This window comes from Stegostoma tigrinum, chromosome 8, assembly GCF_030684315.1.
Source record: "Stegostoma tigrinum isolate sSteTig4 chromosome 8, sSteTig4.hap1, whole genome shotgun sequence".
Lineage (NCBI taxonomy): Eukaryota > Metazoa > Chordata > Chondrichthyes > Orectolobiformes > Stegostomatidae > Stegostoma > Stegostoma tigrinum.
This window is the reverse complement of record NC_081361.1, coordinates 51,792,298-51,814,764: the sequence shown is the minus strand read 5'-3', so window position 1 is coordinate 51,814,764 and position 22,467 is coordinate 51,792,298. Positions and strand designations below refer to the sequence as shown.

General features: G+C 42.4%; 1 protein-coding gene across 7 annotated transcripts in view; it reads left to right on the top strand.

Moving 5' to 3' along the window:
- Window positions 1-22,467, top strand: part of LOC125456212 (guanine nucleotide-binding protein G(I)/G(S)/G(O) subunit gamma-12) — a 92,070-nt gene that overhangs the window by 59,834 nt on the left and 9,769 nt on the right. The window lies entirely within an intron of this gene.

The window sequence follows — 22,467 nt, the reverse complement described above, 5'->3', positions numbered from 1 at the left end:
CTTGGGAGATTCATTGAAGAATATTGACTTTGATTCTTTTCCTTGCAATGCGACGTTTGACATAGAAACAGGAGTAGATCATTCGGCCAGTTGAACTTGCCCTAGCCTTCGCACCAGCATGACTGATCGATTTACTTCACTGTCTTTACCCCTACGCCATTCCCACAAACCTGTGCTCCATTGGTAATGAGAAATCTAGCAGTGGCTGTTGTAAGCATTTTTAAAGGCTGAACTTCAGTAGCCCTCTGTGGTGGAGAATTCCCAAGAATCAATTGTCTCGGTAAAAGAGATTTTCCTAAGTGGCATCCCACTTACTTTAAAATTGTGCCTGCTTGTTCTAGATTCTCCAATCAACTGAAGCATTGTGACTACATCTACCTTGTATATTCCCTTTAAGCATTTTGTATGTTTTAATGGGACCTCTCATTCTTCAAAACTGTAAAGGACAATTCTGCTATTGTAGAAGCAAGTCTGGTGAATCTTTATTGAACTCCTTCTGTGGCAATAATACCTTTAATGTGATGAGACCAAAGCTGCACCTGGTATTCTTGATGCTGCCTGCTTGAGCTTGTAACACTGAGGCAAGACTTTACAACTCCCATATTCGAATCCTCTTGCAATAGAGGCTGACCTCCATTAGCCTTCCAAGTGACTTACAGCTGCATGTTAGCCTTCAATGAATTATTGACAAGACACCCAAGCCCATTTGTACATCTGCATTTTTCAACCTCTTACCATATAAGAAATAGTCTGCATATCTGTTTCTCCTGGCAAAGTGTATAACCTTATTTTCCTTCATTAGCTCATTTGGGTGGCTTGCAATGCAGTGAGATATTAGCAGTATGGTTCATTTCCATCACTGGCTGAGGTTACCATGAAGTCCACTCCTCAGACTATCCCAATGCCTGACATGTGGTGAACCTCTGGTTAAATGATCAAGAATGACCTCATTCTAATGAGAGAGCAGCTGTGTGGTTCTCTAGAATAATGGCAGCTACCTTTTTTGTTACTGTCCTCCCTTTTAAATATGTTCTCCCAATCTGCCTGGGCTAATTTGTACATTGTGTTTATAATTTCCCTTATTCAACTGTAACACCCCTATTCCAATTGAATTACCTCACTTTCAACCATAATGTAAATTCTGTTATGTTGCCACTCCCCTCTTAAGGCTGTTTTGCAATAAGGTTGTTAATTAGCCCTTTTCATTTCACAATACTAAATGTAATAGAATGTGTCATCTCGTTGGCTTCGCAACATATGGCACTAGCCAGCCCTAATGCACTCTTTAACCAGTCCTCCACAGATTTATTTGCTCAAATGGTTTACTCAGTCTACTATGATAATGTTTCCCTCAACTCCTGATTAATGCAATGCTGCACACAACTATGACTGTTCTGTGGTCTAATGTCTGCCTCTTGATGCTGCTTAGCTCCACCCAAACAAATTCCATACATTAGATAACAAGGTATGGAGCTGCAGCAACAGAGTAGGAAAGCTGACATTTCAGGTCGGGACCCTTCAGATATGGGGAAGGGGGCTCTGAAATAAATGGCCGGGGGGGTGGTCAGTGATAGTGGAGCAGATAGGTGGGAGAGAAGACAGGTCAAGGAGGTGAGGCTGAAACTAGCGATGGTATGTAGGTAGGCGGTGAGGTGGGAGGAACAGATAGGTGGGAGAGAAGACGGACAGGTCAAGGAGGCAAAAATGAGAGAGGGGGCACTGGTCTTGGGATGAGGTTGGGGGCGGGGAGATTTTGAAGCAAGGAAAGTCCACATTGATGCCATTGGGGTTGTCGGGTTCCAAGGCAGAATATGAGGTGTTGTTCCTCCTGTTTCCTGGTGGCATCATTTGTGACTCCGGAGGAGGCCCAGGATAGACATGTCATCCAGGGAGTGGGAAGGGGAGTTGAAGTGGTTCGCGACTAGGAGGTGTTGGTGTTTGTCGCGAGCCGAGTGTAGACACTCAAAGCGGCCTCTGAGCCTCCGCTTGGTCTCTGTGCATTGTTCTTCTGATTTGAGATCCTCCTTTAGGACTGTACTAATCATAAGCGTTAACAGTGTAGCTCTACCTCATTTTCTCTCATATGTCCTTCCCAAATTTTGAATATCATTGAATGTTCAGTTGCTGGTCCTAGTCTTGATTTCATTGCAAATACGTAACTCATATCCATTACTGCCTTTAGACCGTCTACCTTGATAAGAATGCAATCAGGTAGAGTGCTCTTAACTTTGGCCGCCTTATATCATTCTACTTTTGAAACATACCCGAAGCACACTGTGTTTCACTGGTTTGCTAATCTCTCTAGCATCTCTTCGACTTCCTGTTACCAGCTTTACTTCCTTCCAATTTGTGTTCCTTCTTATCACATTCCCTGACAAGCTAGTTTAAAAACACTCCAGCGCTAACAAATATCCCTGTAAGGGTATCCCAGCCCCATTTGAGGTGTCTTTATTTTCTAGCCCACCTGCTCAGATGTGATTACACACGCTTCTAGAGTCAGCACAGACACAGATCCTTGAGTCCAATCAGTCCACGCCAGACATAATTCCAAACTAAACTAGTCCCAACTGCCTGCTCCTGTCCCATTTCCCTTGAAACCTTTCCTATTTGTGTACTTAATCAAATGTCTTTTGAAAGTTGTAATTGTACTACTAATCAGAGAGGGTATCACAGCTACAGAAGCTTCCTTTGTCGAGGAAGATCTGCCTACTGAGTCAGTATGGGTGGAAATTAGGAACAGCAAGGGAGTAGTCACCTCGTTAGGGGTTTACTACAGGCCCCCCAATAGCAGCAGGGAGATTGAAGAAAGCATAGGTCGACAGATTTTGGAAAAGTGTGCACGCAGTAGGGTTGTTGTAATGGGTGACTTTAACTTTCCTAATATTGATTGGAACCTCCTTCGAGCAGAAGATTTGAATGGAGCTGTTTTTGTAAGGTGTGTTCAGGAGGGTTTCCTAACGCAGTACGTTGACAGGCCGACGAGGGGAGAGGCCATTCTAGACTTGGTGCTCGGAAACGAGCCAGGGCAGGTATCAGATCTTGTGGTGGGAGAGCATTTTGGTGATAGTGACCGTAACTGCCTCACATTCTACATAGCTATGGAGAAGGAGAGGATTAGGCAGAATGGGAGGATATTTAATTGGGGAAGAGGAAACTATGATGCGATTAGACATGAGTTAGGAAGCATGGACTGGGAGCAGTTGTTCCATGGTAAGGGAACTATAGACATGTGGAGACGGTTTAAGGAACAGTTGTTGGGAGTGATGAGTAAATATGTCCCTCTGAGACGGGCAAGAAGGGGTAAGATTAAGGAACCTTGGATGACGAGAGCGGTGGAGCTTCTAGTGAAAAGGAAGAAGGTAGCTTACATAAGGTGGAGGAAGCTAGGGTCAAGTTCAGCTAGAGAGGATTACATGCAGGCAAGGAAGGAGCTCAAAAATGGTCTGAGGAGAGCCAGGAGGGGGCACGAGAAAGGCTTGGCAGAAGGAATCCGGGAAAACACAAAGGCATTTTACACTTACGTGAGGAATAAGAGAATGGTCAAAGAAAGAGTAGGGCCGATCAGGGATGGCATAGGGAACTTGTGTGTGGAGCCTGAGGAGGTAGGGGAAGCCCTAAATGAGTTTTTTGCTTCTGTCTTTACGAAAGAAACGAACTTTGTAGTGAATGAAACCTTTGAAGAGCAGGTGTGCATGCTGGAATGGATAGAGATAGACGAAGCTGATGTGCTGAAAATTTTGTCAAACATTAAGATTGACAAGTCGCCAGGCCCAGATCAGATTTGTCCTCGGCTGCTTTGGGAAGCGAGAAATGCAATTGCTTCGCCACTTGCGAAGATCTTTGCATCCTCGCTCTCCACTGGAGTCGTACCTGAGGACTGGAGAGAGGCAAATGTAATTCCTCTCTTCAAGAAAGGAAATAGGGAAATCCCCGGCAATTATAGACCGGTAAGTCTCACGTCTGTCGTCTGCAAGGTGTTAGAAAGGATTCTGAGGGATAAGATTTATGACCATCTGGAAGAGCATGGCTTGATCAAATACAGTCAACACGGCTTTGTGAGGGGTAGGTCATGCCTTACAAACCTTATCGAGTTTTTTGAGGATGTGACTAGAAAAGTTGATGAGGGTCGAGCTGTGGATGTGGTGTATATGGACTTCAGTAAGGCATTTGATAAGGTTCCCCATGGTAGGCTCATTCAGAAGGTCATGAGGAATGGGATACAGGGGAACTTAGCTGCTTGGATACAGAATTGGCTGGCCAACAGAAGACAGCGAGTGGTAGTAGAAGGAAAATATTCTGCCTGGAAGTCAGTGGTGAGTGGAGTTCCACAGGGCTCTGTCCTTGGGCCTCTACTGTTTGTAATTTTTATTAATGACTTGGACGAGGGAATTGAAGGATGGGTCAGCAAGTTTGCAGACGACACAAAGGTCGGAGGTGTCGTTGACAGTGTAGAGGGCTGTTGTAGGCTGCAGCGGGACATTGACAGGATGCAGAGATGGGCTGAGAGGTGGCAGATGGAGTTCAACCTGGATAAATGCGAGGTGATGCATTTTGGAAGGTCGAATTTGAAAGCTGAGTACAGGATTAAGGATAGGATTCTTGGCAGTGTGGAGGAACAGAGGGATCTTGGTGTGCAGATACATAGATCCCTTAAAATGGCCACCCAAGTGGACAGTGTTGTTAAGAAAGCATATGGTGTTTTGGCTTTCATTAACAGGGGGATTGAGTTTAAGAGTCGTGAGATCTTGTTGCATCTCTAAAACTTTGGTTAGACCGCACTTGGAATACTGTGTCCAGTTCTGGGCGCCCTATTATAGGAAAGATGTGGATGCTTTGGAGAGGGTTCAGAAGAGGTTTACCAGGATGCTGCCTGGACTGGAGGGCTTATCTTATGAAGAGAGGTTGACTGAGCTCGGTCTCTTTTCATTGGAGAAAAGGAGGAGGAGAGGGGACCTAATTGAGGTATACAAGATAATGAGAGGCATAGATAGAGTTGATAGCCAGAGACTATTTCCAGGGCAGAAATGGCTAGCACGAGGGGTCATAGTTTTAAGCTGGTTGGTGGAAAGTATAGAGGGGATGTCAGAGGCAGGTTCTTTACGCAGAGAGTTGTGAGAGCATGGAATGCGTTGCCAGCAGCAGTTGTGGAAGCAAGGTCATTGGGGTCATTTAAGAGACTGCTGGACATGTATATGGTCACAGAAATTTGAGGGTGCATACATGAGGATCAATGGTCGGCACAACATTGTGGGTTGAAGGGCCTGTTCTGTGCTGTACTGTTCTATGTTCTATGTATCTGCATCCTCCACTTTTAGGAAGTTCATTCCACACACGAACCACCCTCCGTTTACTTTTTTTAAAAAAAGCCTCTTTTTGCCTTTTTCAAATTTCTCTCCCCTCCCCTTGAAAATGTGCTCCCTAGTCTTGAAATCCCTCCATCCTAGGGAAAGGGCAACTGCCATTAACTTTTTTTTTCTATACCTCTCATTGTATAAGCTTCTATCAGGTTGCCTGTCAACCTCTGATGCTCCATTGATTAAAAAGTCCCGGCTATTCAGGCTTTGTTTATAATTCACCTCTTCCATACATGGCAATATCCTATTAGATCTCTTCTGAGCACTCTCCAGCTTTGTAACAGCTTTTCTATAACTGGGTGACCAGAACTGGAAGAGGCGGCCTCACAATATCCTGTACAACCTCAACACGACTTCCCAACGCCATTGCTCAGTCCTTTTTTGAGAAAGCAAGTGTGCCAAATGCCTTTTTAACCACCGTGTCCATATTTGACGCAAACTTCAAAGAATTATGTATCTGCACCCCAAGTCTCTCTATTCTACAACACTACCCCAGGCCCTGTCGTTAATTGTATAAGCCCTATCCTTGTCTGTTGTGCCAAAGTGCTGTACTTCGCATTTATCCCAGATTGAACTCCATCTGCCATTTTCAGCCCATTGACCCATTTGTTCTAGATCCCTCTGTAATCTTAGAGTACCTTCTTCATCTACTATGCCACCAATTTTGGTGTTGTCCACAAACTAACTTACTCTGGTCTTCTGACTCAGAGATAGGACACTGCCACTGCACCACAAGAGGCCCTTCTGGTGTCCCATTCAGCTTTTACAGATCCCAACATCCCCAAAACTTGACCCAATTCCTCAAAATCTAATTCCGTGCCTCCCGACATCTGTTCTCCAACCGCTAACGCATTGCAGGGGTCCAGAGGAGGTTTACAAGAATGATGCTGGGATTGAAGGACTTTTCAAGTGGGGACTCTGGGTCTGTACTCATTGGAGTTAAGAAGGATAAGGGGCGATTGTCATTGAAACTTATGGAACACTGAGTAGCCTGGATGGAGTATGTTTGGAGAAGATCCTCCATTAGTAGGAGAAACTGGAAACCGAGGGCATAACCTCTGAATGAAGGAATTGACTCTTTAGAACTAGGGTGAGAAGGAATTTCTTCAGCCAGAGAGTGGTGAATATATGGAACTCAATGTCAGAGTGTGCTGTGGAGGCCAAGCCATTGTGTGTACTTAAGACAGAGATAGATGGGATCAAGTGTTGAGAGGAGAAGGGAGTAACACAACAGCCGTGATTGAATTGTGGAGCAGACACAATGGGCCAAATAGCCTAATTCTGCTCCTATACCTTACAATCTTAATCAATCCTCCTGTTCTTATGCTGACTAGCATGTGACTGGTTCTGTTGAAGTCCTGCTTTTTAATTTCCTTCTGGAATCCCTGAAACCTGCCTTCAGGATTCATCCCTCTTCCTACTTGTCATTTGGTACCACTATGAGTCATGACTTCTGGCTGATTTCCAGAAATATTTTAAATTATTTTCTCCAAGCATTACTAATGAGACTTCTTTTTTTTAAAAAGTAGTTAATGTAATCTTTATTAGAATTAGTGATCTTTGCAGAGATGAAATAATTTTATTTTGAAATATTATTTTTGATTAAAATCCCATGTAGAAATTGTGAATGTTTGAGAACTGTAGAAGTGTTGATTTGTTTTTTTGTCATGTTAAACCATGATATACTGCCTGCATTGTGGATTTTGGGTGGTTAGATGCTCATTAATCTTGGGTATCTAAGAGCATGGCTTTGCGTTAAAACGGTAGTCTTGCTGTGGAAAAAAAACCTGAGACTTTTCATAATAAAGTGTTGTGGATAATCAGGCTGTGCAGCATCTGTGGAGAGAGAAACAGTTCATGTTTCAGTCCAAAATGATTTAGTTAGAATGGAAGAGGTAGAAATATGAAGATTTAATGCTATTGAGAAAGAAGAGTGCCAAGTGGAACAAAGGGAATGTCAGGGAAAGGTTAAAAGGTAAATAAAATTCAAAATCAAGGGTGTCATTAGAACAAAAAAGTAGTGGTAATGGTTGTTACGAAAAATCAAATTGGTCCAAGACAGGTGAAGATTGGTGGGAAAGCACAGGATTGGGAAACTTCTTAAAAACTAGCAGAAGTCAACTAAAAAAGGGAGAAGATGAAATAGGATAAGCTATCTTGTAATATCAAAGAACATTGCCAGAATTTTTAACATAGACAAGTTCTGACTGAAGGCTGAAACTGTTTGCAGTGCTTGTGCAAGCGGTGTTTTCTCTTTATGCTTCGTAACACCCTCATGAATTGTTCTTCATAAAGCTAAAGTTCGTAAGAAGAATTAACATAGGAATATGCACCAAAAGTGTTTTGAAGGCATTGTTGTGGCTCTTAGCTACATTATTAAGAGATATGCGGAATGTTTTCCTGCACAGGATAGCCTTAATATCAGTTTACATGGATGATCACTAAACAAATCCTGTGAATAAATCATAATTTTCGTAAGATATGTGATTTTTAACACTGCTGTGTTCTCTCAATATTTGTTTTGAAGTGGTGATGTGTGTTTGAGAACTCCCAACATTTTTAAATAGGGCAGTGCCTTAAGATATCTCTGTGCTGATGAGCACAGCCTAGCAGAAGCCAATACCAAAAAGCTTCTTTTCTGGGTATTTGCCAGTAGCACAACTATCTAGTTTATTGAGACTTAGTACGTTTGAAGTTTGTGTGTGTATGTGGTATAGTCCCTTTTGAGGATGACACTTGCTCATAGAAAGAACTTGCCCATGGAGTCTTTTAACATAGGTTGACTAGGAAGTGCTCCTACTCCTAGCACCTGTCATGCATGTATCAGAAGGATTCAGGGATGATAATTCATCAATTAACAAAGTAACAACCAGTTTATAGAACATAGAACAATTTAGTTGCGTTATTGCTCGTCTGACCATGCCCATAAAGTGCCTGACCCAGAAGGAAAATGAGGCCTCTTCTAAAGAATATCCAGTTCTAGTTTCCTTATTTATAGGAAGGATATTATTAAGTTAGGGAAGATTCAGATGAGATTTCCCAGGATGTTATTGGGACCGGAGGATTTAATTATAAGGAGTGCCTGGTTAGGCTGGGACTCTTAGCACAGGAGGGTAGGAAATTAAGAGATGACCTTAGAGGTTTATAAAATAATGAGGGATATAGATAAGGTGAATGGCAGGTGTCTATTCCATTGGGGATTTCAAGACTTGTGGGAGCATATTTTTAAGATCCAGGGAGACTGATCTTAAAAAAATGACATGAGGGGCAATTTTTTTAAAAGTGTGGTTTGTGTGGAATGAACTTCCCAAAGAAGTGGTGGATGTGGGTTGGGTTTTCTGTTTAAAATACATTTCAAAAAGTCCATGAATAAAAAATGTTTGGAAGGATATGGACCAAGTAGAAGCAGGTGGGATTAAGTTTAGTTTGGGCTCATGGCCAGCATGGACTGGTTGGACCAAAGAGTCTGTTTCCATGCTGTGACTTTCTGACTGCGTAAAGGAATGTGCCACAAGACTTCCATTGAAGTCAGAGTGCTCGCTGTCTGAAAGAGAGCTTTAATACTACAAATATGGTTTAATTGGCTTGCATGTTCAGTGTCAGCTTCAGTCCTTGGTCAGCAGACACTAATAGCACTCAACCATCTTTGTTGCAGGAAGGCAGCTGCTGATGTTTTAATGCTTCAAAATCAGCTGTCTTCCATATACGTATTGATTTGTCATTGCTTGTTCCTATTTGACTGATTTGGCTCCTGTGTGGCGCAGGACACTGTTTCCATTAATGCGGTTTTGTTGATAACTGATGTTTAGGGGAGGTGGTGTATTGGTAATGTCACTGGGCTAGAAATCCTAAACGCCAGGCTAATGTTTCAGTGATCAGGGTTCAAATTCACATTTGACTTCAAAGGCTGGCCAAATGGAGACCACATGACCCCTGTTAATTTCAAAAATTTGGATCATTAATTTAGATGCCCTTTTAAGGAACAAAATCTACCATCTGTAGCTGGTCTGGTCTGGCCTAGCCCAAGTGTAAGTCCAGACCCACAGCAAAGTGCTGGACTCTTAACTGCCCTCTGGACAGTTAGGAATGGGCAATAAATGCTGGCCCAGCCAGCAACTCCCACACCCTGTGAACAAACAAAAAAAAGTTGTTATCCATGCTGCACTGTTAGCTGGTTGGATTTTCATCAGTTAGAGCCATTCTTTGGTACAATAGCTGTGTCACATACCGTTTCACAGAACTTCTTATTAAAAACGAGATCTTTATGAAAAGTGTGCCTCAACAGGAGAAAGAATAGAAAAAAATGTTCTTTAACTATTCATTTGCTGTGGCAGACCACTTTCAGGAAATTGGTAGTAGGTTGGTGCTGTTAGTATGTGAAGATTAAGTGGTGATGTAGTCAGTATAAACAGTGCCAACAGCTTGGACTTATATGGGAAACATCCTAATGCACTTCATAGGAATATTATCAAAAATGCCAGAGTAACATGTCACTAATTACTAATCAAGCAGTAATGTAGTGATAAGTTTCTTGTGAGGCATTCTGGAGTTCCTCCACCCATTCCAGAGCAATTAGCAAAATGATGTTATGTTTTATTTTAAACTTGAATTTGCGGAGTTTTTTAAAAAATGCACAAGTGACCATTGTAAGTTATTTAGAGGCAAAACACAAACACTATTTCTTCCAATGCAGTGTTTACTGTAGGAACTTGATTCTATGTAGTTTGAGAAATGAAACCACTTTGAAATAATAATTTAGCTGCGCAAGCAAATAGGTGAAATTATCACTTATTAAAGAATGATATTATTAACAAATCTTGGGTTCAGTGATACCCTTGTGCAATCTAGGCATTCTCCACACTAGTTGAATTACTCTCTTTGATTGCCCATAATTGTGGTGTAGTCTGTATCTGTTGCACTAGAGCTATTAAAATAGTATCCCCTGTGATCTGAAGTGGATATTTGTGTCTTTTGCCTTCACTTTCAGGAGTCGTTGACTCAACTCAAGGCTTTGAGCCTAATTGTTTCATCGGGCTAGCTGTTCCCATGTTGACTTATTTCTCGCTCCTATGCTTACAGTTAAAGAACTGGTCAAGTGTAGAATTTGATATGGATGTAACAAATAAATAATTGAGTTCAAAGCACATGGGTCTCCTGCAGTGATAATGGGAACTGCAGATGCTGGAGAATCCAAGATAACAAAGTGTGGAGCTGGATGAACACAGCAGGCCAAGCAGCATCTCAGGAGCACAAAAGCTGACATTTTGGGCCTCGACCCCCCCCCCCCCCCTCCGGGGGGGGGGGGGGGGAGGCAGACCGAAGATGGAGAGAAAAGCAGGTAGGTAGAGAGGAGAGTATAGGTGAGGAGGTAGGGAGGGGATAGGTCAGTCCAGGGAAGACGGACAGGTCGAGGCGGGACGAGGTGGTAGGTAGGAAATGGAGGTGCGGCTTGAGGTGGGAGGAAGGGATGGGTGAGAGGAAGAACAGGTTAGGGAAGCGGAAACAGGCTGGGCTGGTTTTGGGATGCAGTTGGGGGAGGGGACGAGCTGGGCTGGTTTTGGGATGCAGTAGGGGAAGGGGAGATTTTTGAAGCTTATGAAGTCCACATTGATAACATTGGGCTGCAGGGTTCCCAAGCGGAATCTGAGTTGCTGTTCTTGCAACCTTCAGGTGGCATCATTGTGGCACTGCAGGAGGCCCATGATGGACGTGTAGTCTGAGGGATGGGAGGGGGAGTTAAAATGGTTTGGGACTGGGAGGTGCAGTTGTTTGTTGCAAACCGAGCGGAGGTGTTCTGCAAAGCGGTCCCCAAGCCTCCACTTGGTTTCCCCAATGTAGAGGAAGCCACACCGTGGATGCAGTATACCACATTGTGGATGCAGTATACCACATTGGCAGATATGCAGGTGAACCTCTGCTTAATGTGGAAAGTCATCTTGGGGCCTGGGATAGGGGTGAGGGAGGAGGTGTGGGGGCAAGTGTAGCATTTCCTGCGTTTGCAGGGGAAGGTGCCGGGTGTGGTGGGGTCGGAGGGCAGTGTGGAGCGAACAAGGGAGTCACGGAGAGAGTGGTCTCTCCGGAAGGCAGACAAGGGTGGGGATGGAAAAATGTCTTGGGTGGTGGGGTCGGATTGTAGATGGTGGAAGTGTCGGAGGATGATGCGTTGTATGCGGAGGTTGGTGGGGTGGTATGTGAGAACGAGGGGATCCTCTGGGGGCGGTGTGTGAGGGATGTGTTGCGGGAGACGCGGTCAAGGGCATTCTCGACCATTGCGGGGGTGGGGGGTGGGAATTGCGGTCCTGCAGCCCTGTACATTGAGGTATCAATAAAATGACTGGTCTATCTAAGCAGAAAAATGGGCCATTTACGTAGAATCAGAATGCAGTGCAAGTTCAGTTATGAGCAGACGTCAGTGTGAGTGATGAGCTAACATTAGTGTACGGTAGTCACTAAGTAAGAGATTCTTCTTCTCCCTCTATCCACCCCTACAAAACAAATGTACTTAACATTGGTGTGAAGCTGGATGAACACGGCAGGCCAAGCAGCATCTCAGGAGCACAAAAGCTGATGTTTCGGGCCTCGACCCTTAATTCAGTCAACAACATCTAATTTATGTATAGTTGCATCAGGAAATACTAAGTGAGTGGTACGTAGTTTTTAGATTCACTTATTTCAGCTTCATTTCTCAAAGTTTGAGAATTTTATTCTGGAAAGTATTTTGAGGTTTCCAAGATGAGTGTGGAGCTGGAGGAACACAGCAGGCCAGGCAGCAAGAGAGGAGCAGGAAAGTTTACATTTCAGGTCAGGACCATTCACAAATGTGGGAGGGGGTAGGGAGCTCTGAAACAAATTGAGGGAGGACTGGTGGTGCTGTGAATGGTAGGTGGGATGGTGATAGGTGAGGCAGTTAGGGAGTGGTGGAATTGGTTAATGAAGTGAGAGGGGCAGATAGGCGGGAGAGAAGAAGGACAGGTGTCAGGTCAAGGAGGCCGGGATGAGAGGGAGGGTTGGTCATGGAATGAGGCTAGAGGTGGGGAGATTTTGAAACTGGTATTCTCCTTCCTATATCCCACCAAACAAGGAAAAACTATTAAACACTCTGATTTAAAATTAACAAATAATCTAGCATCAGCTGTTTGTAAATGAGTTCCAAACCTCTACCACCCTTTGTCTAGAGGTCTCTAACTTCTGAAAAGTCTGGTCGTCATTCTAGAATCTCTAACTAATGGTGGTTTATCTTTATTTACCCTGTTTTGAAGACTTTGATCAGATCATCCCTTAATCTTCTAAATCCTAGAGAAAATACACCTAATCTGTATAATCTCATCTCATCTCATCTCGGAAGTCCATGCATCATTCTTGTAAACCTACAGTGCACTCTGAGTCCAGTATATCCTTCCCTGCGTCTGGTGCCCAAATCTGCTCTTAGTTCTCTAATTGGGATCCAGCCAGGGTTTTGTGTAGCTGCAGCGTAACTTCTGTGTCCTTGTGCTCTAGTCCTCAAGATGGAAAGGCCAACACTGATAACCATTTGGATTATTTTTCATACCTGTTCTTGCCAGTTTTAAAATCTGTGCATCTCAAAATCCAAGTCTGCTTGGATAACCATGTGCTTAACTTCAGACCATCTGGAAAGTACAGATGGTCCAAAATGGATAACCTCTCACCTTCTTACATTAACTTCATCTACTGTTTTGCCTATTCATGTAGTCTGTCAATATCCCTCTGTAATTTTATGGTGTCTACAATTCTGCCTAATTTTGTGTCATAGCAAATTTGTGTATGTGACTTTCAGTTCCATTATCTTAGTCATTATTAAATATCCCAAGCGCACTTCAAAAATTCACTACCTTTCTGCTGGGTTCTTGTCTGCCTCTACCAATCAATGTTAAACTTAAATCTCTAATTAAGACTACTCTGCTTTTGCTACCCACTTGCCCAATTTCTGCATTTATAGAATCCAGCACTTTAGTGCTGTGCCAGGGGAGGTCTGTGCACAATACGTATTACAGTTTTAGATTCACTAAGGTTCCTCAGTTTCACCCATACAGTCTCCACTGAATGCTTTGTCCTCATTATATCCTCCTGTACTGTTGTAGCAATTTTGTTTGTGAGGCTGCTTCACTCCCCTGCTATTTTCTGTATCTATCGTGTAAGCCTTAAACTGGTATATTTAGTTACCAGTCTCAATCATTTTGCAGATGTTTTTTCAGTAATGATTATTAATATGATTTGATATTGTGCCTGCAGTTCATGAAATTCATTCCTTGCACTCTGTACAATTATATGTATGTATGTAGTTCTTATTTGGATCATATAGAGTTACCTGCCCTTCAGCATTGCTTTATTCACCTGTTTATTCCCCTGTATTTTTGCCATTACCTGCAGTACCTGAAATAAGATTTCTGACTGTTTCTTTACTCTGCCTGGTTACTTACTTTTGAAACTGTATTGACTTCCCCTAGGACCTTCCCTTCCATGTACTCTCATAGCTGAGAGAAAGATGGAGTGTTTTGCCTCCTGTAAAGTAGTTGGATAAAGATGCTATTATAGACCACTGTATCTGAGAAGAGTAGAATACAGTGAAACTAGACTAATTAGAGTAAGGAGTTAGTGTTAGTCCCAGTTTGTGTTGGATTTAAACCATGAAGAGGTTTCTTAAAACAGAGTTATAATATAAGCATAAGCCCAAGAAAACCATACCAGCATTTCCAGTCTAGGAGTTAAAAATCACTGCTTAAATCTTCAAAGATATTAGAGGTAGGGGCTCTGGTTTGGATCTTATTAGTGATGTTTTTGAATATTGTACAGTATTTTGGGTACTATACCAGGGGTGTGTTTTGGGTATTATACAAATTTATTTTTCAATGTTTGTTTATAACAGAGCATTTTCTGTTTAATGGGATTATACTTGCACTGTTATTTAAAGTTCTTTGAATTTGAGTTGTAAGTAATTAGTTTAGTTTAATATATTTTATCTTCATTTCTTTGTTCAGTAAACTTATTATTTTGTTGAAACGAAATTTGTAACAATGTTTATTTATGTCTCAGTGGGAGACTGCTTCACTAAAACCAAAACAAGACAAAATCCGATCCTTCAAGCTAGCTATCAGTCTGGGATCTGACTTCTCCAGTAATAACGTGAACATAAGCTGGGATCATTAGTAGGGGACTAATCAATTGTTTTGTCAGTGAACATTAAGGGGCAATAATTATATTCTCTTGTCAGCGATGGTAACTACCTGGCACTTCATCAGCCCAAGCTTGAATGTTGTCTAGGTATTGCTGTGCATGATGCTAAACATCTGTGCGATCCTGAAGAAGCGTTCTTATTCTGACCCTTATGATGGCAGAAAGGTCTTTTGAAATAATTGAAGTGGTTTGGACCTGGGACACACTCTCCTGAGGAACTTCTGATATCTTGGGACAATGATGATTGGCATGCCTGACACACAATTTAGATTAGTATTAAAGCAATCACTGGTATAATCAGAATTCTGCAATAAATACCCTTGAAATTCTTAATAGGTAATGTAGTAAACGGCCTGATTCTTTGTATGAACAACAAACATTAAATGCTGTCAAGAATGCTGAAAGACAAGTATGCCAATTACTCAGATCGTGCATGTAAAATTCCCATAAGAATTCCTCCACCCTACTGTCACAGCTTTGGCGTTCGAACAGTGATGCCAAAGAAATTTAAACTATGCACAAGTATTTTGTTCAAGGGGATAAAAATAGACCATTCATTTAACCAAGTCGGTTGTTTTCATATGGTGTTGTACCACTATATATTTCACATGAGTAGTCAGTGAATTGAGGCCAATATTAATTTGCAGATGAAGAACAGTGGTTCTGGCAGACGCTACTTCAGGGAATCAAATACCACTGTGTTTTCCGAAAACTAGTCAACTTTTTAACTGGTTTTTCAGGTTATTACACACACTTTATGACTTCAAAGTTCAAGTAGATTATTTGTTGCAATAGGCACGAGGGCAAGGAGCCAGTTTCACTGAACTTTGCTTCCAGGATGCTGGCGGCTGTGAAGCCTGTGTCCAGGCTCAGCCTAGGCCTAATCCTTTCTGTCCACTTCTTTTCCCTTCAATTTTTAAATGTTGTTTATCCTGGATCTCTTTTTTTTTTAAACTTACATTGTGGACAGAGCAGCAGTGATGGCATCAGAATATCGTAGTAGCTGAGGGACTGAAATGGGGAGGTTGGCAGGCTGGAACAGAGCAAGTTAGCTAGCAGTTGGCAGAACGGGGTGGTCGGTAGGCTGGGACAGCCAGGCCAGTGGCCTGGAATGGACAGCCCCAGAGTGGAGCGGAGTGGCTGGCAGGCTGGGGATCCAGATTAGGGCAGCTGGAGGTTGGCGGGCTGGGACCAAGTGCAGTCATCCGTCATAGATGACGGTCAGCGGCTTGCGAGCATGGAACCAGCTTAATGTCGGATAGAGTGAGACCAGGTGTGGAAAGTTCTCAGCATGGAACAACAGCTGGCTGTAGAAGGACTGTGACATCTATCTTTTGACTTTATTTGCTTATTTTCCTAATTTATGCTATGAAGAACTGCAATGTAGAACTTTTGGCATTTTTATTTACTTCTCTATTTGTGTATCTTTGTATATTTTAGTACCCAAGATTTGTAGCTAGCACTTTGTACCTAAGTTGGCACCATGTGTGGTTACATTTGTATACTTTTCATTTGAGATAGTGGGAATTGCCGATGCTGGAGAATCTGAGATAACAAGGTGTAGAGCTGGATGAACACAGCAGGCTGTGCAGCATCAGAGGAGCAGGAAGGCTGATGTGACAGGTCTGGACCCTTCTTCAGAAATGGGGTAGGGGAAGGGGATTCTGAAATAAATAGAGCGGGGGGAGACGGATAGAAGATGGATAAAGGAGCAGATAGGTGGAGAGGAGACTGACAGGCCAAATAGGTGGGGTTGGAGCCAGGAAAGGTGAGCGTATGTGGGGAGTTTGGTAGTGGGTTATCGTTGATACCCTACTACCATCAGACCAGCCACTAACTCCCCACCTACACTTACATTAAATGGCTCCATCCTTGCCTCTTTTGACCTGTCTGTCTCCTCTCTACCTATCTGGTTCTGTATCCATCTTCCATCCGCCTCCCCCTTTCTTTATTTCAGAATTCCCTTTCCCGCCCCCATTTCTGAAGAGTCCAGGCCCAAAACGTCAGCTTTCCTGCTCCTCTGATGTTGCTTGGCTTGCTGTGTTCATCCATCTCCACACCTTGTTATCTCACTTTTCATTATACTCTGTTCTTGAGTGCACATGACAATAAACCTAATTATAAAGGTGTGAACCATTTATCATTAAGGAACGTGACTGTTAATCTGCTTGTCAAAAACTTAAACCCTATCGGTTTTCTTTCATTCTCTGTCTCCGTAGCATTGTCCTTTTAGCAACACTCTTCCTTTGCCCAAATGTAGTTTGTATCTTCTGTTATGATAATTTTCATGCACCTTTTTGACATTCCCCAAAATCTACCTTTTCCCTACCTTTTCTCATCTACGTGCTTCCTGTCACTCATTATCCAAAAATATTTCTTCACTTTCCATACATATGCTGATACGTAATATAACAGACTTCAGTAAAACCTTTGATAAGCTCCCTTGGCAGACTGCTACAAAAAGCTAAGTCACATGGTATCAATGGTGAGCAGGCAAGATCGATACAAAACTGGCTTAGTTATAGAAGACTGAGGGTAGTGGTGGAAGGATGCTTTTCGGAATGGAGGGTTGTGACTAATTTGTTCCACAGTGAACAGTGCCGGGTCTTCTGTCTGTGGTCTGTGCAAGTGATTTAGAAGAAAACATAGCTGGTCTAATTAGCAAGTTTGTGGATGATACAAAGATTGGTGGAGTTGTACATAGTGAGGAGAATTGTCAGGAGATACAGCAGGACGTAGATCAGTAGGAGGCATGGGCAGAAAAATGGCAGATGGATTTTAATGCAGACAAATGTGTGGTGATGCATTTTGGAAAATCAAGTGCAGGTGGAATTAGGCAGTGAAAGGAGAACCTTTTTAGGAATATTGATGTGTGGAGGAATCTGGGTGTGCAGATCCACAGAAGGTGGCAGGTAGACAAGGTAGTTGTGCTTGCCACCTTTGGAAGGGGCATTGAGCATATATGGACAGACAAGTTAATTCTGCGGTTGTATGGAACTTTAGTTAGGCCACACTTTGGTATATTGCATACAGTACTGCTCACCACTCCTACCGGAAGGATGTAGATATGAAGAGGGTATAGAAAAGGTTTACCAGTATGTTGCCTGATGTGGAGGATTTTAGCGATGTAGAAAGTTTGGAGATAGACTGGGTTTGTTTTCACTGGTTTGCAAGAGGTTGAGGGGTGACCTGACAAGTTTATAAGATTGTGTATGGCATGAATATAGTGGAAAGTATGAGGCTTTTTCCTTGGTGTGTAGCGGTCATTACTAAGCGTCACAGGTCCAATGTGCGAGGCATGTTTTTCACATCAAGGGTGGTCAGTGCCTGGAACTGGTTGCCAGAGTAGATGGTGGAAACAGACACAATAGCATTCAAGATGTACCTGGGCACATACATGAATAAGAAGGGAATTGAGGGAAATGGATCCTGTAAGTGAAGCTGGTGTGAGCATGGAAGGGCAAATGTGTCGGTGCGGGCTTGGAGAGATGAAGGGCTTGTTCCTGTGCTGCTTTGCTCTTTGATAACATGATTTTTGACTGTACCAATTTTTTTACCCATCAAATCCTGACAAATGTCAAATCCTAGATGAAACAAAACGTGTGCAAGTTGTTTAAGTTTGTTCCCACCAGACGCTTCATGCAATTGACTAACGTTGAGAAAAATTGTCGGGACTCTAAATACTCTCCATTTAATTCTTATTTGTTGTCCTTATGTTTTGAGATTTTGGATGCTTTCCACTATATAAATGTAAATCAGTGGCGGAAAGAAAATAATTTTCATAAATTACACTGTTACCTTGGCTAATGTTATGTGCTTTTCAGCATTAACTGCTCAACTTTGTGAGATATAGTTGTCAACCTGTCTCTGCCTCCCTAACCGGTTCTTCCTCTCACCCATCCCTTCCTCCCACCCTAAGCCACACCCCCAGCCACCTACTAACCTCATCCCACCTCCTTGACCTGTCCGTCTTCCCTGGACTGACCTATCCCCACCTACACTCTCTCCACCTATCTTCTTTACTCTCCATCTTCGGTCCGCCTCCCCCTCTCTCCCTATTTATTCCAGTTCCCTCTCCCCATCCCCCTCTCTGATGAAGGGTCTAGGCCCGAAACGTCAGCTTTTGTGCTCCTGAGATGCTGCTTGGCCTGCTGTGTTCATACAGCCTCACATTTTATTATCTTGGAATTCTCCAGCATCTGCAGTTCCCATTATCTTTAATGCATACCCTGTTGCCCCAAGGTCACAACTTTATTTTATGTCTGTATAAATTACAGCCCTGTCCATTGATGTCATTTGCATGTTTATTTAACAGAATGTAGCAAAATGTGTGTTATTTGAGATATATTTTGAATCTTTGCTAAGCTGATCAAATATTTGGAGAATATTTTTATTTTTATTAGAAGGGCATCAGGAAAAAGAAAATTGAATTGACCGAGAAATAAACTTCCTACAAAAGCTGTATCCTCAATCACTTGTGAAAATTCCTAGTTATTTCACTGCTGAAATAATTGCTATCTTTTGCTGAGGTCAAGTTCTGACATTGCTGATAGGAAAGTTACCAGATACCTAAGTGATATATAGATCTTCCTGGATAAACATGAAGTGCAATTGTAGAGATTTGACATAGGCCTGATAGTGACAGTAGGCTTGCAAAAAGATATTGTGAAACAAAGAAAACCAGGATTTGGGTCATTCTGATCTGTTTTCCATTGCTAACTCCACTTTGGGTAAAGACTTAAATTTAGTTCATCTGCCTTGCTGGTGGCTTGGGTGCATTGGCAAAAGTAAATTTGGGGTGAGAGGTTAAAATGTTTTAGTTCACAAAACTGTCTTTGGTTTTTACCCTCAAAGCCATTGAAGAAAAAGATTCTAAAGGAGTCCTCAACTGAAGTAGCTAATTTATTTTAATATTGATGTTTATTATTGATTTAATATTTTAATATAGTGTAAAGATCTGAGAGGGGACTTCCTGAAGTATTCAAAGAATTTTTTTAATCCGTAAATTTCTGGACCAACGAGGAATTGCTGAGTTGGGTTTTGGAGAATCGAGTGTTGGTAGGGGGTTATTTAGTGATCATAAGTGTCTTCAGGTTTAGGTTAGCTGTGGAACAAGACGAGCATCTTTTGAAGGAGGCCTGAATTCAGTGAATAGATCACTCCCAGTAAAATGAAATACAATTTAAACGGGCTGCTTTTAAAGAGGAGATACTTTGGGTATAGTTGAATATGTTCATACAAAGCAAAAAGATAAACTTTCATCCAGGGCCTTAAAAGAGGAGGCTTATGAGGTAGATGTTTTGGTGTTAATTTCCCAAAACATGCCAGTATCAGGAAAGATTCCAGCAGATTGGATATTTGCAAGTACAGCCCCTCTAGTCAAGAAGGGAAGCAGAAAACACAGGCTACTTAGCTCAACATTGTCGTCGGCAGGGTGTTCATATAGTTCATTTGAGGAAGTTATAGCTGGGCATTTTAAATAAAAATAAATTTTAAATAAAGGTAACCGTAAAGGTAAATAATAAAGATAATCAGATACAGCATATTTGTGAAAATGAATTCATGTTTAACCATTTATTGGAATGTTTTGAAGTAGTAACATGCTGTGGATAAATGTGTGTAAATTACTGTACTTGGATTTCTAGAAGCATTTGACCAGATGCCCCAAAAAATGCTAATCCACAATATAGGAGCTCATGGTAGAGGAGCTTTGCACAATATGGAAGGGAGATTGGTTGACTGACAAAAAATGGAGTATGCATAAATGGGTCTTTTTCAGACTGGCAGGATGTGATGAATAAAACAGTTAGAAATAGAAGCAGTGGAATCCATTCAGCCCTCAAGCCTAGCCTTCCATTCGACAAGGTCATGGCTGATTTTGTCCCAGGCATCAACCACAGAGTGCCAGTTCCTCATAACCTTTGACCTGACTTCACAAATGTACCTACTACCTGTTTAAATATTTTCAATGACCTAGCCTGCACAACACTTTGAGTAGAGAATTGCAGACATTCGCTACCCTCTGAGAGATGAAATTTCTCTGTCATGAATGTCCCCTTATTCTGTAAATATATTTCTTAGTTCAGGATTCTCCCACTAATGGAAACATCTCAGCATTGTATTTTTTTATTCGTTCATGGGATGAAGATGTTGCTTGGTCAGCCAGCGTTTATTGTCCATGAGGGGAGTTTTCCCAGAGGGCAGTTAAGAGTCAGTCACGTTGCTATGGGTCTGGAGTCATGTAGACAGACGGGTAAGCCTGGCAGTTTCTTTTCTAAAGGACATAAGTGAACCAGATGAATTGTCTGACAATCAACAATTGTCATCATTAGAGTCTTAATTCCAGATTTTTGCTTTTATTGAACTAAAATTCCACCATCTGCCATGGCAGCATTCGAACCTGGGTTCCCAAAATAGAACTTGAGCCTCTTGAAGGCCCAGCAATAATACCACTAGGCCATGACCTACTGTTAAGTCGAGTCCAAAGGGGGGCTTTACCAGGGCTTGAGTTCTTTATTGTTGGGTTAGTGACTTGAATGAGGGGAGGGAAGATTTGATTCCTAAATTTGCAGGTGACACAGAGGTAGGCAAGTATTTGTGATTAAGATGTAGACAGATGTGAATATTTTTGAATTAGAGAAGAACTGACAGATGAAGTGTAATCTATGAAAAAATGAATTTGTTCATTTTTCTCAGGAAGACCAAATAAGAAGAGTATTACCTAAACTGAGGATAACTGCAGGATTCTGAAACAGACCCTTCAGCCCAACTCATCTGTGCTGACTGGACATCCCAATCTGACCTAGTCCCATTTGCCAGCAGATGGTCCTTATCCCTCCAAACACTGCCTATTCATATAACCATCACAAATGCCTTTTAAATGTGTAATTCTACTCACCTCCACCACTTCCTCTGGCAGCTCATTCTGTACACATACCACCCTCTGCATGAAAAAGGTGTCTCTCAAGTCCTTTTTAAATCTTGCTCCTCTCATCTTAAACCTGTGCCCTCTAGCTTTGGACTCACCCCACTCTAGGGGTAAAAAAACCTTGGGTATTCACCTTATCCATGTGCCTCAGGATTTTTTTTAACTTCTGCAAGGTCACCCCTCCACCTCCCACCTTAGAAGGAAAGTAGCCCCAGCTTGTTCAGCCTCTCCCGATGATTCAAAGCCTCCAGTGCCAGCAACATCCTGGTAAATCTTTTCTGCACCACCTCGAGTTCAATACCACCACCACTACTATAGAAGGGCCACCAGAATTGTACACTGTGTTCCAAAAGTGGCCTTGCTAATGTCCTGTACAGCTGCAACTTTGCATCCTAACCCTCTTACTCAATGTTATGATCAATGAAGGCAGGTGTGCCAAACGCCACCTTCACTATCCTGTCTACCTGCAACTTTACTTTCAAGGAGCTATGCACCTGCACCCCTAGGTCACTTTGTTTGGCAACACTCCCCAGGGTCCAATCATTAACTGTAGAAGCCCTGCCCTGGTTTGCCTTACCAAAATGCAGCACTTCACATTTATCTAAATTAAATTCCATTTGCCACTCCTTGGTTAATTGGCGCGTCTAATCAAGATCCCATTGTACTGAGATAACTCCCTTCATTACACCACCTACTTTTTTGTCATCTGCAAACTTACTAACCATATTTCCTATGTTCTATCCAAATGATTTAGATAAATGACTCAAAGCAGTGGACCCAGCACCGATCCTTGTGCCACACTGCTGGTCACAGGCCTCCAATCTGAAAACAACCCTCCACCACCACCGTTTGTCTCCTACCTTCAAGCCAATTTTGTATCCAGTTGGTTAGCTCCCCCTGGATGCCTTATGATCTAACATGACTAACCAGTATACTGCATGGAACCTTGTTGATATTCAATCATCAAAATGTTGACATGCGGGTATGGCGATT